At 35.0% G+C, this 15,673-nt stretch overlaps 2 long non-coding RNA genes across 2 annotated transcripts; both read left to right on the forward strand.

Annotated features, from left to right (window-relative positions):
* Window positions 1-2,345: 2,345 nt before the first annotated feature.
* Window positions 2,346-10,334, forward strand: LOC116025512. Its single transcript, XR_004099684.1, has 4 exons — window positions 2,346-3,234; window positions 4,498-4,643; window positions 5,776-5,862; window positions 9,321-10,334. It is a non-coding gene; the product is annotated as an uncharacterized LOC116025512 (long non-coding RNA).
* Window positions 10,335-14,708: 4,374 nt separating this feature from the next.
* Window positions 14,709-15,673, forward strand: LOC116025513. The gene is made up of 2 exons (XR_004099685.1): window positions 14,709-15,074; window positions 15,193-15,673. It is a non-coding gene; the product is annotated as an uncharacterized LOC116025513 (long non-coding RNA).

Raw genomic sequence — 15,673 nt, forward strand, 5'->3', positions numbered from 1 at the left:
TTTCACACACATTGTGTCTGTGAACCTTTGTGTGTGTATATATATATGATGTTTCAGCTATCTAGCTTAAGCTTTAGTGAGTTACTACCTGCAGTAAGTATATTATTGGTAATGTTATTGCTGACTGCTATGGACCATATAGTTATTGATTTGCTGCATGGTGACAATTTGGTGGTTTTGTTCTCATGAATATGTGTATGTGTGTATACATATATATAAAGAGATTTATGAGGTGGTGATGATAATGAATCTTTTGAGCAAAAAATGGTATTGAGATGATTTACCTGTATCTTGGCAGGGCAACCTGGACTTGTTTGTGAATATTTTCACACTCAAGCTGGGGTTTGCAGCCATGGCAGTGCCAAGCATTTCAATCCTGGAATTATTGGGATCTGAGCCTCAACCTCTATATATTTGATTGCTGCATTATCCATTAGTAGCTCAAGTTCAAATGTAAATGATCTTTAGTTGCATTTGCTGCCATTGTTATGCTATCAAAGGAAATTCTTTATTGAATTACATATCTAATACTTATACTCATTAAAGAAATCTAATACTCTTTGTGTGTTTGCTTTCAACCTCAAAACTAAATGTTCTTTAATCAAGATTGTAGCCATTATTATGCCGTCAAAGGAAATTCTTTATTGAACTACATATCTAATACAGTAATACCTTTACTCATTAAAGAAACTTAATACTCTGTGTGTGTGTGTGTTTGTTTGGCTGCCCTTTTTCACTACTAAGTCATGATGCCAGATGCTAGGTGAAAAAGATGGAAAATGAAGTCTGGACTGTACAAATTTGATTATGAACCTAGGTTGAACCACTAATTATTGATATAATGTTATTTTGTTAGAAGAAAGATTTAGTTAAAGCCCAAAGTGCACCTTGAAAGTGAGAAAGCATTGCACGGATAAACTTAGTCTTATAAAAGAGGCTTTAATCTTAACCCTAAACTAATGTGTCTCTGTACCTTTTGAGGTAGCTCAGAAATGAAGAGGGAAAGAGGCCACTGAGTGTTGGGATTTTGTTGAAAGGGTGGTTGATCTTCTCTGTTCTTGCCAATGATTTTTCTCCATTTTTCAACAGACTTTTCGTTATTTGGAAATGGAATATAACATACACAGATAGATAGATTATATATATTATATTCTATCCTCATTTGGTTAACAATTGCTGTTTTCACAATCCCTTTCACCCAGTTTGATAGAAACTCCTTTTTCATCTGTATTCTCTAAACTATTCCTACTAGCTTAAGCTTGGTTGGATTGCTAGAGGCCTTGAAATTGAGGCAATGTTGATGATATTTCTCAGTTTCTGTTCTTTCTGGACATTTGAGAATAACTGACCCGTATCTTGGCAGGGTGACCCAAGATTATCCCCTTTTTTGCAGCCATGGTGGCGGTGGCTTCTCTTTTGCTCCCATCAGTAACATGGAGCTGAGTCTCAAAGTAAGAAACATGTCACTGTTGATGTTTGACAGCCCTTTCTAGTAGGATGACATATATTTGAAACTTACCCCTTTTTGGTTATAATCTGCTCAAAGAATGAGGCTTTACAGAGAATGGGTGGTTGCACATCTCTGTTTTGCCCAAGATTTCTCTTTATACTCAATCCAACAGCCCCCTTTCACACACTCTGTCTCTGTGAACCTGTGTGTGTGTGTGTATATATATATATAGTTTAGATCAGATATTTTATGAATAAAATTATACTTTGCGAGGCCAATTTGACTAGAACTTAGAATACTCTAAAAGAATATCTGATGGAGATTTTTGTGTGTATATATATAAAATATAAAGTATACATAATTACATATATACATCTTTTTACCCTAAGTATGCACATACAGTTAACAAATTATGTACATTTAGTTAACATATTATGCATATTCAATCATAACTGAATATACATGATTTGTTAACTGAAAATACATAATATGTTAACTATAATTATAGATAATCTGGTCTAGTTTTAGCTTGAATCCCAGTTCACAATGCACATGGTCCCCGGTCCATAATATGAAAATACGTAATGTATTACCTATATTGGCTATATATATATATACATAATCTTGTCAAAGGTCAGCTTAAATCCAGATTCTGCAATGCACATGGATCCTGTCCACAAGTGTGCACCATGGTCAATAATTTGAAAATACATAATGTGTTAACTACATATATACACATAATCTGGTCCAATTTCAGCTTGAATTCTGATTCACAATGCGTGTGGACCTTGGTCTGCAATGTGCGTGGATCCAATCCAACACATGTGTGGACCCAGGTCCACAATGTGTGTCGACCCTGCAATGTGCGTGGATCTGGTCCACAATACGTGTGGACCCTTGCAATGTGTTTAGATCCAGTCGACAATACGTGTGGACCCGCATTTTGGTCCCTTGCAATGTGTCGATTCCAGTCTACAATATGTGTGGACCCAGGTCCACAATGCGTGTGGGCGCTGATCCTTAATGTGCGTGGATCCAGTCCACCATACGTCTGGACCCGGGTCCACAATGCATGTGGACCCCTGCAATGTGCATGGATCCAGTCCACAATACGTGTGGACCCCTGCAATGTGCGTGGATCCGGTCCACAATGCGTGTGGACCCTTGCAATGTGCGTGGGTCCAGTTTACAATACATGTGGACTTGGGTCCACAATGCGCGTGTGGACCCCAATCCACAATGTGCGTGGACCCTACTGTAGTTGCTTAAATTGAGGATGTAGTCCTAATTGTTTCCCTGTACTTTACGAGGTAGCTCAGAAATGGCGAGGGAAAGAGGCAACAGAGAGTTGGGTTTTCGTTGAAAGGGTGGTTGACCTTCTCTGTTCTTGCCAATGATTTCTCCATATTTCAACAGCCCTTTTGTTCCTCTGGAAATGGAATATAACAGATTCATACAGATGGAACATTGTCATTTGGTTTTAATTTCTGCTCTTTATGCAATCCTTCTTACTCATTCCATGGAAACTCTGTTTTTGGTTGTCTGTATTCTATGAACTATTGCTGCTAGCTTAATCTCTGTCAGATGGCTAGATGCCTTGAAACTTGAAAGTGAGGCGATGGTGATATTTCTCGGTTTCTGTTCTTTCTGAGCTACTCATCTGGGCAATTGAGATTAACTGACCCGTATCTTGGCGGGGCAACCCGGAATAATACCGGCTTTGCAGCCATGGCGGCGATTGCTTCTCTTTTACCCCTATCAGGAACACGGAGCTGAGCCTCAAAGTAAGAATCCTGTTGATGTTGATGTTTGCTGACCCTTTCTAGTAGGAGGGCATATATTTGACCCTTATCCCTTTTCTTTATAATCGGCTCAAAGAATGAGGCTTTACAGAGAATATGGAATTTTTATGGGTGGTTGCAAATCTCTGCTTTGCCCATGATTTCTCTTTATACTCAATGCAATAGCCCCCTTTCACACACATTGTTTCTGTGAACCTGTGTGTGTGTATATATATATAATGTTTTGGCTATCTAGCTTAAGCTTTAGTGAGTTACTACCTGCAGTAAGTATATTATTGGTAATGTTATTGCTGACTGCTGTGGACCATAAAGTTATTCTTCTCCCATGGACAATATAGTTATTGATTTGCTGCGTGGTGGCAATTTGGTGGTTTTGTACTGATGAATATGTGTATGTGTGAATGCATATATATAAAGAGATTTATGAGGTGGTGATGATGATGGATCTTTTGAGCAAAAAATGGTATTGAGATGATTTACCTGTATCTTGGCAGGGCAACCTGGACTTGTTTGTGAATATTTTCACACTCAAGCTGGGGTTTGCAACCATGGCAGTGCCAAGCATTTCAATCCTGGAATTATTGGGATCTGAGCCTCAACCTCTATATATTTGATTGCTGCATTATCCATTAGTAGCTCAAGTTCAAAAATAAATGATCTTTAATTGCATTTGCTGCCATTGTTATGCTATCAAAGGAAATTCTTTATTGAATTACGTATCTAATACTTATTTAAGAAATTTAATACTCTTTGTGTGTTTCCTTTCAACCTCAAAACTAAATGTTCTTTAATAAAGATTGCAGCCATTATTATGCCGTCAAAGGAAATTCTTTATTGAACTACATATCTAATACAGTAATACCTTTACACATTAAAGAAACTTAATACTCTGTGTGTGTGTGTGTTTGGCTGCCCTTTTTCACTACTAAGGGCCCGTTTGGTTCGCAGAAAATATTTGAAAGGAAGTGGAAGTGAAATTCTATCGAAAAGTAGTTACAGGAAGATATATTCTATTGTTTGGTTGGTGGAAAATAAGTTATTGGGAATATTGATTCCACTGTTTGGTTTGATTTAGAATTGTAAGGAATAATATGTAAAAAGACATGTATGCCCTTATTATTATTATTATTATTATATTATTATTATTATTATTATTAATTATTAATGTTAAGCTTGTTGATGAGTTTTTTTGGGAAATCCATGACCCATTTATAAATTCTAACCCATCAGCCCACAACCCATTAGGGCATTTGATGTAAGGCAACAGAGGAGGATCGAAGATGCTCCTTCTCATTGGCGAATCCATTCTCTGCTGCTTCTGCGAATCTGCTGCAACGGATCAATGTCATCGAAGAAGGTAACAGAGGAGGATCGAAGATGACGAGCTTGTGGTCGGTAGTTTTTTCCTTTTTGTTGTTGTTTTTTTTTTCCTTTTAATTTGTGAATTAAAAATTTTAAGTTTGTTGTGTGTTTTGAGGATGAAGATGAGTTCCTTGTTTGATTAACTTGGATTGATAGTATTTTTATTGTTTTTTTCTTTACTGTTTTTTGTTAATAAAAATCTGGGTTAGGGGATGAAGATTAACTGGTTGCCATCAGCATGAAGGTAGGGATTTTGAAGTATTTGAAATCAGGTGGAGTAGAAACTCAGATCTTGGTAGTGTAATTATAAGAGAATTGAAAGGGTAAAATAGTCCAGCCAATCCAATTTTTCTTCCCACCTGCCACGAAAACAAAATACCAGGTCCAAGAAAAGAATTTGTTTTCCTCAAATATGAGGAATTAGTTTTCCATTGGAAAATAATTTTCATGAACCAAACATCAGAAAATGAACTTTTCTGATGTTTTTAGGAAAAGATTTTACTTGGAAAATCTTTTCCTGCCAACCAAATATGCCCTTAAGTCATCTGATGCCAGATGCTAGGTGAAAAAGATGGAAAATGAAGTCTGCACTGTACAAATTTGGTTATGAACCTAGGTTGAACCACTAATTATTGATATAATGTTATTTCGTTAGAAGAAAGATTTAGTTAAAGCCCAAAGTGCAGCTTGAAAGTGAGAAAGCATTGCACGGATAAACTTAGTCTTATAATAGAGGCTTTAATCTTAACCCTAAACTAATGTCTCTGTACCTTTTGAGGTAGCTCAGAAATGAAGAGGGAAAGAGGCCACTGAGTGTTGGGATTTTGTTGAAAGGGTGGTTGATCTTCTCTGTTCTTGCCAATGATTTTTCTCCATTTTTCAACAGACATTTCGTTATTTGGAAATGGAATATAACATACACAGATAGATAGATTATATATATTATATTCTGTCCTCATTTGGTTAAAGAATTGCTGTTTTCACAATCCCTTTCACCCAGTTTGATAGAAACTTCTTTTTCATCTGTATTCTGTAAACTATTCCTACTAGCTTAAGCTTGGTTGGATTGTTAGATGCCTTGAATTTGAGGCAATTTTGATGATATTTCTCAGTTTCTGTTCTTTCTGGACATTTGAGAATAACTGGCCCGTATCTTGGCAGGGTGACCCAAGATTATCCCTTTTTTGCAGCCATGGTGGCAATGACTTCTCTTTTGCCCCCATCAGTAACATGGCGCTGAACCTCAAAGTAAGAAACGTGTCACTGTTGATTTTTTACAGCCCTTTCTAGTAGGATGACATATATTTGAAACTTACCCCTTTTGGTTTATAATATGCTCAAAGCATGAGGCTTTACAGAGAATGGGTGGTTGCACATCTCTGTTTTGCCCAAGATTTCTCTTTATACTCAATCCTAACAGCCCCCTTTCACACACTCCCTCTGTGAACCTCTGTGTGTGTGTATATATATATATGGTTTAGATGAGGTATTTTATGAATAAAATTATACTTTGCGAGGCCAATTTGACTAGAACTTAGAATACTCTAAAAGAATATCTGATGAAGATTTTTGTATATATATATACACACACACACACACACACATATACATCTTTTTACCCAAAATATGCACATACAGTTAACAAATTATGTACATTTAGTTAACATATTATGCATATTCGATCATAATTGATTATACATGATTTGTTAACTGAAAATACATAATATGTTAACTATAATTATACATAACTAGTATGATACCCGTGCGATGCATGGACTAACAATTTGAAATATTTAGATTATTTTCATATATAAAAAGATGATATGAGCTTTATTCATTTATAGAGTTTTGTTATTTAATAGTTATTCTTTTCAGTCTTCAAAACAAAATAGTTATTCTTTTCAACACGGTATTATGTTACCAATTAATAGATATTAGTTAATTTCCATTTTACATTTTCTTACCAAATAAGCATTATTAATTATTTGACCAATAAAATATTTAATTAATTGACTACAAAAGTTTGTGTAAGAAATTAAATATAAGGATTTTGCTTCTATATATAATATACATAGTATAGATTAATATGTCTTATCTACACTTTATTATAAAAACGTAAAAAATTAGCAGAATTTGTAAACAATAATTATTACCAATTATATTATATAATACCATACATAATATTACAATTTATGCTATTATGTTATTTCCTAATTAATACGAAGTATGTCTTTTCTACACAGTATTATAAAAACGTAAAAAAAATACGTTGAATTTACAAACAATAATATTACCAATTATATTATAGAATATCATACATAATATTACCAATTATGCTATTATGTTATTTACCTAATTAATATGTTTTTTTTTTTCTACACAGTATTATGTTATTACATTAGTATGTGAATATAGAAACAATATTACCAATTAATAAATATTAGTTAATTTCCATTTTACATTTTCTTACCAAATAAGCTTTATTAATTATTTGACCAATAAAATATTTAATTAATTGACTACAAAAGTTTGGGCGGGAAAATCAAATAGGAGGGTTTTACTTTAATATATAGTATAGATATAGATTATATAGATTGCTATTTCTTTTCTACATGATATTATAAAAACGTAAAAAAAAATATGTAGAATTTTTAAAGAATAATAATACCAAGTTATATTATAGAATACCATACATACTATTACCAATTATACTATTCTGTTACTATCTAATTAATGTTTTTTATACACGGAATTATGTTATTATGCTAATACGTGAATATAGAAATAATATTACCAATTAATAGATATTAATTAATTTTTATTTTACATTTTCTTACAAAATAAGCTTTATTAATTATTTGACCAATAAAATATCTAATTAATTTACTAAAAAAGTTTGGGCGGGAAAATGAAATATGAGTATTTTACTTTTATATATAGTATATAGTATAGACATAGATAGTGTAGATTAATATGTCTTTTCTACATTGTATTATAAAAATGTAAAAAAATACGCAAAATTTGTTACCAATAATATTACCAATTATATAATAGAATACCATACATAATATTACAATTTATACTATTATGTTATTACCTAATTAATGTCTTTTCTACACGGTATTATAAAAACGTAAAAAAAAAAAACGTTGAATTTGCAAACAATAATATTACCAATTATATTATAGAATATCATACATAATATTACCAATTATGCTATTCTATTACCACCTAATTAATATGTCTTTTATACACAGTATTATGTTATTATGTTAATACATGAATATAGAAACAATATTATCCATTAATAGATATTAGTTAATTTTAATTTTACATTTTCTTACCAAATAAGTTTTATTAATTATTTGACAAATAAAATATCTAATTAATTGACTACAAAAGTTTGGGCGAGAAAATAAAATATGAATATTTTACTTTTATATATAGTATAAATATAAAAAGTATAGATTAATATGTCTTTTTTACACTGTATTATAAAAACGTAAAAAAAATATGCAGAATTTGTAAACAATAATATTACCAATTATATTATAGAATAACATACATAATATTACCATTTTTGCTATTATGTTATTACCTAATTAATATGTCTTTTCTACACGGTATTATAAAAACGTAAAAAAAATACGTTGAATTTGCAAGTAATCATATTACCAATTATATTATAGAATATCTTACATAATATTACCAATTATGCTATTATGTTATTACCTAATTAATATGTCTTTTCTACATGGTATTATGTTATTATGTTAATATATGTGAATATAGAAAGAATATTACCAATTAATAGATATTAGTTAATTTCCATTTTACAATTTCTTACAAAATAAGTCTTATTAATTATTTGACCAATAAAATATTTTATTAATTGACCACAAAAGTTTGGGCGGGAAAATGAAAAAGGAGGATTTTACTTTTATATATAGTATATATAGTATACATCTGGTCCAATTTCACATTTATACACATAATCTGGTCCAATTTCAGCTTGAATTCTGATTCACAATGCGTGTGGACCCTGGTATACAATGTGCGTGGATCCAGTCCAACACGTGTGGAACCAGGTTCACAATGCGTGTGGACCCGGGTCCACAATGCGCGTGGGGCCTGATCCTTAATGCAAGTGGATCCAGTCCACCATACGTGTGGACCCCTGCAATGTGCATGGATCCAGTCGTCAATACGTGTGGACCTGGGTCCACAAGGCGTGTGGACCCTTGCAATGTGCGTGGATCCGGTCCACAAGGCATGTGGATCCTTGTAATGTGCGTGGATCCAGTCTATAATACGTGTGGACCCGGGTCCACAATGCATGTGGACCTTGATCCTCAATGTGCATGGATCCAGTCCACAATACGTGTGGACCCCTGCAATGTGCGTGGATCCAATCTACAATATGTGTGGATCCGGGCCCACAATGTGTGTGGACCCCTGCAATATGCGTGGATCCAGTCTACAGTACGTGTGGACCCGTGCAATGTGCGTGGAACTGGTCCATATTGTGTGTGGACCCCTGCAATGTGCTTGGATCCAGTTTACTATACATGTGAACTTGGGTCTACAATGCGTGCTGTGGACCCGGGTCCACAATGTGCGTGGACCCCATCCACAATGCGCGTGGACCCTATTGTAGTTGCTTAAATTGAGGATGCAGTCCTAATTGTGTCCCTGTACTTTACCAGGTAGCTCAGAAATGGAAGGGAAAGAGGCAACAGAGAGTTGGGTTTTTGTTGAAAGGGTGGTTGACCTTCTCTGTTCTTGCCAATGATTTCTCCATATTTCAACAGCCCTTTCGTTCCTCTGGAATTGAACTATTTATTAGATTAATTACATTCTGTCCTTCCATGGATTGATGGAAACTCTGTTTTTGGTTGTCTGTATTCTATAAACTATTGCTGCAAGCTTAATCTCTGTCGGATGGCTAGATGCCTTGAAACTTGAAAGTGAGGCGATGATGATATTTCTCGGTTTCTGTTCTTTCTGAGCTACTTATCTGGGCAATTGAGATTAACTGACCCGTATCTTGGCGGGGCAACCCGGAATAATACCGGCTTTGCAGCCATGGCGGCGATGGCTTCTCTTTTGCCCCCATCAGTAACACGGAGCTGAGCCTCAAAGTAAGAATCCTGGTGATTTTGATGTTTGCCGGCCATTTCTAGTACGAGGGCATATATTTGACCCTTATCCCTTTTCTTTTAATGGGCTCAAAGAATGAGGCTATACAGAGAATATGGAACTTTTATGGGTGGTTGCACATTTCTGTTTGCCCATGATTTCACTTTATGCTTAATGCAACAGCCCCCTTTCAGACACTCTGTGTCTGTATACCTGCGTATATATATGATCTTTCAGCTAGCTAGCTTAAGCTTTAGTGTGTTACTACTTGTAGTAAGTATATTACTGGCAATGTTGTTGCTGTGGACCATATAGTTCTTGATTTGCTGCGTGGTGGTAATTTTGAGGTTTTGTACTCGTGCATATGTGTGCTTGAATACATATGTATAAAGAGATTTATGAGGTGGTGATGATGATGGATCTTTTGAGCAAAAAATGGTAGTGAGATGATTGACCTGTATCTTGGCAGGGCAACCTTTACTTGTTTGTGAATATTTTCACACCCAAGATGGGGTTTGCAGCCATGGCAGTGCCAAGCATTTCAATCCTGGAATTATAGGGATCTGAGCCTCAATCTCTATATATTTGACAGTTAACCCTTTTCTTTATAATCGGCTCAAAGAATGAGGCTTTACAGAGAATATGGAATTCTTATTGGTGGTTGAGCATCTCTGTTTTGCCTTTGATTGCTTTTCATGCTCCATGCAACAGCCCCCTTTCACACACTGTTTGTAACTTGCGTGTGTGTGTGTGTGTGTGTGTGTATATATGATGTTTAAGCTCGCTAGCTTAAGGATTAGTGCGTTACTACCTGTAGTAAGTATATTATTGGTACTGTTATATCTGTGGAACATATAGTTCTATTTTTTTTTTGGTTTAGGGTTTACCATTTTCACTTGCTGTGGAACATATTGTTCTATTTTTTGGGTAACAATGGAAACCAAGCAACTACCTGGTGTGTACACTAGACAAACCCTTTTCCTATTTATTATTCAAAAAACACATGTGGTTATAATTAGTACAAGTGGCCATAGCAAGTGAAAACGCCTTATGTGTGAATGTGCACCATGCAAATGTGGCAATTACTCGCTCATAATTTTTAAAAAGCAAATAATTTTATATTCTAAAAGAAGATTGATTTGAGAATTACATATTAACTGTACCATGTTTTTTGACCATTGCTTTTTCTGTGATCTCTGGTTGTCTATTGTTCTAAATATATAGTTGTTGAAATTGTTGTTTTGACTTCTCTGAGTAATTGCCTTGATTAGCTGCCTGGTGGCAATTCAGTGGTTTTGTACTCATGTATGTGTATGTGTAAATGCATGTATATAAAGAGATTTATAAGGCAGTGATGATGATGGATCTTTTGAGCGAAAAATAGTATTGAAATGATTGACCTGTATCTTGGCAGGGCAACCTGGACTTTTTTGTGATTATTTTCACACTCAAGCCAGGGTTTGCAGCCATGGCGATGCCAAGCATTTCAATCCCAAGTTATAGGGATTTGAGCCTCAATCTCTATATATTTAATTACTGCATTATCCATTAGTAGCTCAAGTTCAAAACTAAATGATTTTTAATTGCATTTGTAGCCATTAGTATGCTGTCAAAGGAAATTTTTTAGTGAACTACATGTCTAATACTTATACTCTCATTAAAGATTTTTAATACTCTTTGTGTGTTTGCTTTCAATTTCAAAACTGAATGATCTTTAATTGCATTTGCAGCCATTGTTATGTTGTCAAAGGAAATTCTTTTTTGAACTACATATCTAATACTTATACTCTCATTAAAGAAACTTAATAACAGTCTTCTAACAAAATACCAATATCATACATTTCCTTATAATAATGTCTATCATGAACTTCAGATTTAATTAATCTGTATACTATCTATTAAGTTTGGATTTAAAACATTTTGCTTTTATCATACTTGGAACTCAATATTAATTGCAACTCTGTTTATACAATTATGCATGAATGAATTTCATATTATACCAACCACCCAAAGTATATTATGTGTTTTATAATCAAAATTCATACAACCTTCACCGGCCACCCAATGCACCTTTGACATAGCCAAGAATGGAAGAGAGGAAGAGGCAGCAGAGATTTGGGATTTTCTTGAAAGGGTGGTTGACACCTCTGTTTGCCAATGATTTTTCCATTTTCAACAGCCCTTTCATTCTTTTTGCCCAAAAATGAAAGGGAAAGCGTTCAAATTATGTGATTATTTTCTTTTGAAGCTGTTCATGTCAACCTGCTCGTGGAAATCTGTTTGCTGATACATCCTTTGGTTACCTGTAATCTTACTAGGGAAAAATGCTATTGACGAAGATTGTTCCCACCATATGAGGCTATGATGATGCTTTCCTGTTTCTGTTTCTGCTTCTTTCTAGGCCACTAATTTTGGGGCAATTGAGATGATCCAATCCGTATCTTGGCGGGGTGGTCCGGAATATGCCCGGTTCTTTGCAGCCATGGCGATGTTGGCTTCTCTCTTGCCCCCATTAGTAAACAAATCTGAGCCTCAAGCTATAGGACACCTGTTCATTGACTGCCCCTATTACATTCCTACTTAAAGAATGAGGCTTTACCGAGAAATGAAGATTTTTTTTTTGGGTGGTTGCACTTCTCTGGTTAGCCTATGATTTGCNATTTTCACTTGCTGTGGAACATATTGTTCTATTTTTTGGGTAACAATGGAAACCAAGCAACTACCTGGTGTGTACACTAGACAAACCCTTTTCCTATTTATTATTCAAAAAACACATGTGGTTATAATTAGTACAAGTGGCCATAGCAAGTGAAAACGCCTTATGTGTGAATGTGCACCATGCAAATGTGGCAATTACTCGCTCATAATTTTTAAAAAGCAAATAATTTTATATTCTAAAAGAAGATTGATTTGAGAATTACATATTAACTGTACCATGTTTTTTGACCATTGCTTTTTCTGTGATCTCTGGTTGTCTATTGTTCTAAATATATAGTTGTTGAAATTGTTGTTTTGACTTCTCTGAGTAATTGCCTTGATTAGCTGCCTGGTGGCAATTCAGTGGTTTTGTACTCATGTATGTGTATGTGTAAATGCATGTATATAAAGAGATTTATAAGGCAGTGATGATGATGGATCTTTTGAGCGAAAAATAGTATTGAAATGATTGACCTGTATCTTGGCAGGGCAACCTGGACTTTTTTGTGATTATTTTCACACTCAAGCCAGGGTTTGCAGCCATGGCGATGCCAAGCATTTCAATCCCAAGTTATAGGGATTTGAGCCTCAATCTCTATATATTTAATTACTGCATTATCCATTAGTAGCTCAAGTTCAAAACTAAATGATTTTTAATTGCATTTGTAGCCATTAGTATGCTGTCAAAGGAAATTTTTTAGTGAACTACATGTCTAATACTTATACTCTCATTAAAGATTTTTAATACTCTTTGTGTGTTTGCTTTCAATTTCAAAACTGAATGATCTTTAATTGCATTTGCAGCCATTGTTATGTTGTCAAAGGAAATTCTTTTTTGAACTACATATCTAATACTTATACTCTCATTAAAGAAACTTAATAACAGTCTTCTAACAAAATACCAATATCATACATTTCCTTATAATAATGTCTATCATGAACTTCAGATTTAATTAATCTGTATACTATCTATTAAGTTTGGATTTAAAACATTTTGCTTTTATCATACTTGGAACTCAATATTAATTGCAACTCTGTTTATACAATTATGCATGAATGAATTTCATATTATACCAACCACCCAAAGTATATTATGTGTTTTATAATCAAAATTCATACAACCTTCACCGGCCACCCAATGCACCTTTGACATAGCCAAGAATGGAAGAGAGGAAGAGGCAGCAGAGATTTGGGATTTTCTTGAAAGGGTGGTTGACACCTCTGTTTGCCAATGATTTTTCCATTTTCAACAGCCCTTTCATTCTTTTTGCCCAAAAATGAAAGGGAAAGCGTTCAAATTATGTGATTATTTTCTTTTGAAGCTGTTCATGTCAACCTGCTCGTGGAAATCTGTTTGCTGATACATCCTTTGGTTACCTGTAATCTTACTAGGGAAAAATGCTATTGACGAAGATTGTTCCCACCATATGAGGCTATGATGATGCTTTCCTGTTTCTGTTTCTGCTTCTTTCTAGGCCACTAATTTTGGGGCAATTGAGATGATCCAATCCGTATCTTGGCGGGGTGGTCCGGAATATGCCCGGTTCTTTGCAGCCATGGCGATGTTGGCTTCTCTCTTGCCCCCATTAGTAAACAAATCTGAGCCTCAAGCTATAGGACACCTGTTCATTGACTGCCCCTATTACATTCCTACTTAAAGAATGAGGCTTTACCGAGAAATGAAGATTTTTTTTTTGGGTGGTTGCACTTCTCTGGTTAGCCTATGATTTTTTTTTTTGGGTGGTTGCACTTCTCTGGTTAGCCTATGATTTGCTTTTGTTTCTTCCATGCAACAGCCCTTCCACACACACAATATGTGTGTGTATGTATCTGTGGATCTGTGGGTATATATATATCAGCTAGGTTTGCCGTACGATACTCTCAGGTTAGTAAACAGACCCTTAAGTGTCAGCTCAAAGATTGAGGGTTTACAGAGAAATGGAGAATTTCCATGGAAGGGAAAAACAAAGTTGATTATGGGGCAATGATGATATACTTTTAAGCAAAGTAAGTGTATTTTGATTATATGACCCATGTTTTGGCATGGCAACCTGGATTTTCTCATTGACTAGCTGGGATTTGCAGCCAAGGTGGTGTCAAGTGTTTAAATATCAGAATTATGAAAATCTGAGCCTCATTCTCTATATACATTTTAAAGATGGAATAGGTTTCACATAGAAAGACGGCAAAAATGAAGCGAACCAAGAGCTGGGACTTCTTCTAAGGGTGGTTGCCCCTCTTNTCTTGGTTTCAGCTTATGATTTCTCTGTTTTCATTTACATAAAATAAGAAACCAACAGCCCTTCATTTTTTCAAGAAAACTACATTAATTTATAATCATCTCATGCCTGACATTCTTCCATGGAACAGCGTGTGAGTTTCCTCACATGCAAGCCAGACTGAAGAGGAAAACGCTTTTGACCAGAGAAATAGGCGACGCAGCCCAGAAAGGAAGAGGGAATGAGGCAGCAGAGTTGGGGATTTTGTTGAAAGGGTGGTTGAACCCCTCTGTTTTTCTGCCTGTGATTTCTCCATTTTCAACAGCCCTTTTGTTTTACTCAGAAATGGGAATGATGCAGATAGAATGCCATTACAGCAATATATTTAGGTCCTGTTCAAGTAAGGTAAAAGTTTCTCCTATTTTCATGGTGGTGTGCTTGTGTAAGTCATCTTATGCTGATGTTGTATCTCCATTAGTTTCTACTCATATATGCTAATGCTACTAGTACTTCTATTTAACAGCGAGGTAGCTCAGAAATGGAGAGTAAAAGAGGCAACAGAGAGTCTGATTTTTGTTGAAAGGGTGGTTGACCTTCTCTGTTCTTGCCAATGATTTCTCCATATTTCAACAGCCCTTTAGATCTTCTGGAAATGGAATATACAGATACAGAGAGATGATATATAGTACATTCTACCCGGTTTTAATTACTACTTTTTTCCCAATCCTTTTCATTCATTCCATGGAAACTCTGTTTTTGGTCGTCTGTAATCTGTAAACTGTTGCTGCTAGCTTAATCTGTCGGATCACTAGATGCCTTGAAACTTGAAAGTGAGGCGATGATGATATTTCTCGGTTTCTCTTCTTTCTGAGCTACTTATCTGGGCAATTGAGATTAACTGACCCGTATCTTGGCGGGGCAACCCGGATTAATACCGGTTTTGCAGCCATGGCGGCGATGGCTTCTCTTTTACCCCTATCAGGAACACCGAGCTGAGCCTCAAA

The sequence above is a fragment of the Ipomoea triloba genome, chromosome 7, assembly GCF_003576645.1.
Source record: "Ipomoea triloba cultivar NCNSP0323 chromosome 7, ASM357664v1".
Lineage (NCBI taxonomy): Eukaryota > Viridiplantae > Streptophyta > Magnoliopsida > Solanales > Convolvulaceae > Ipomoea > Ipomoea triloba.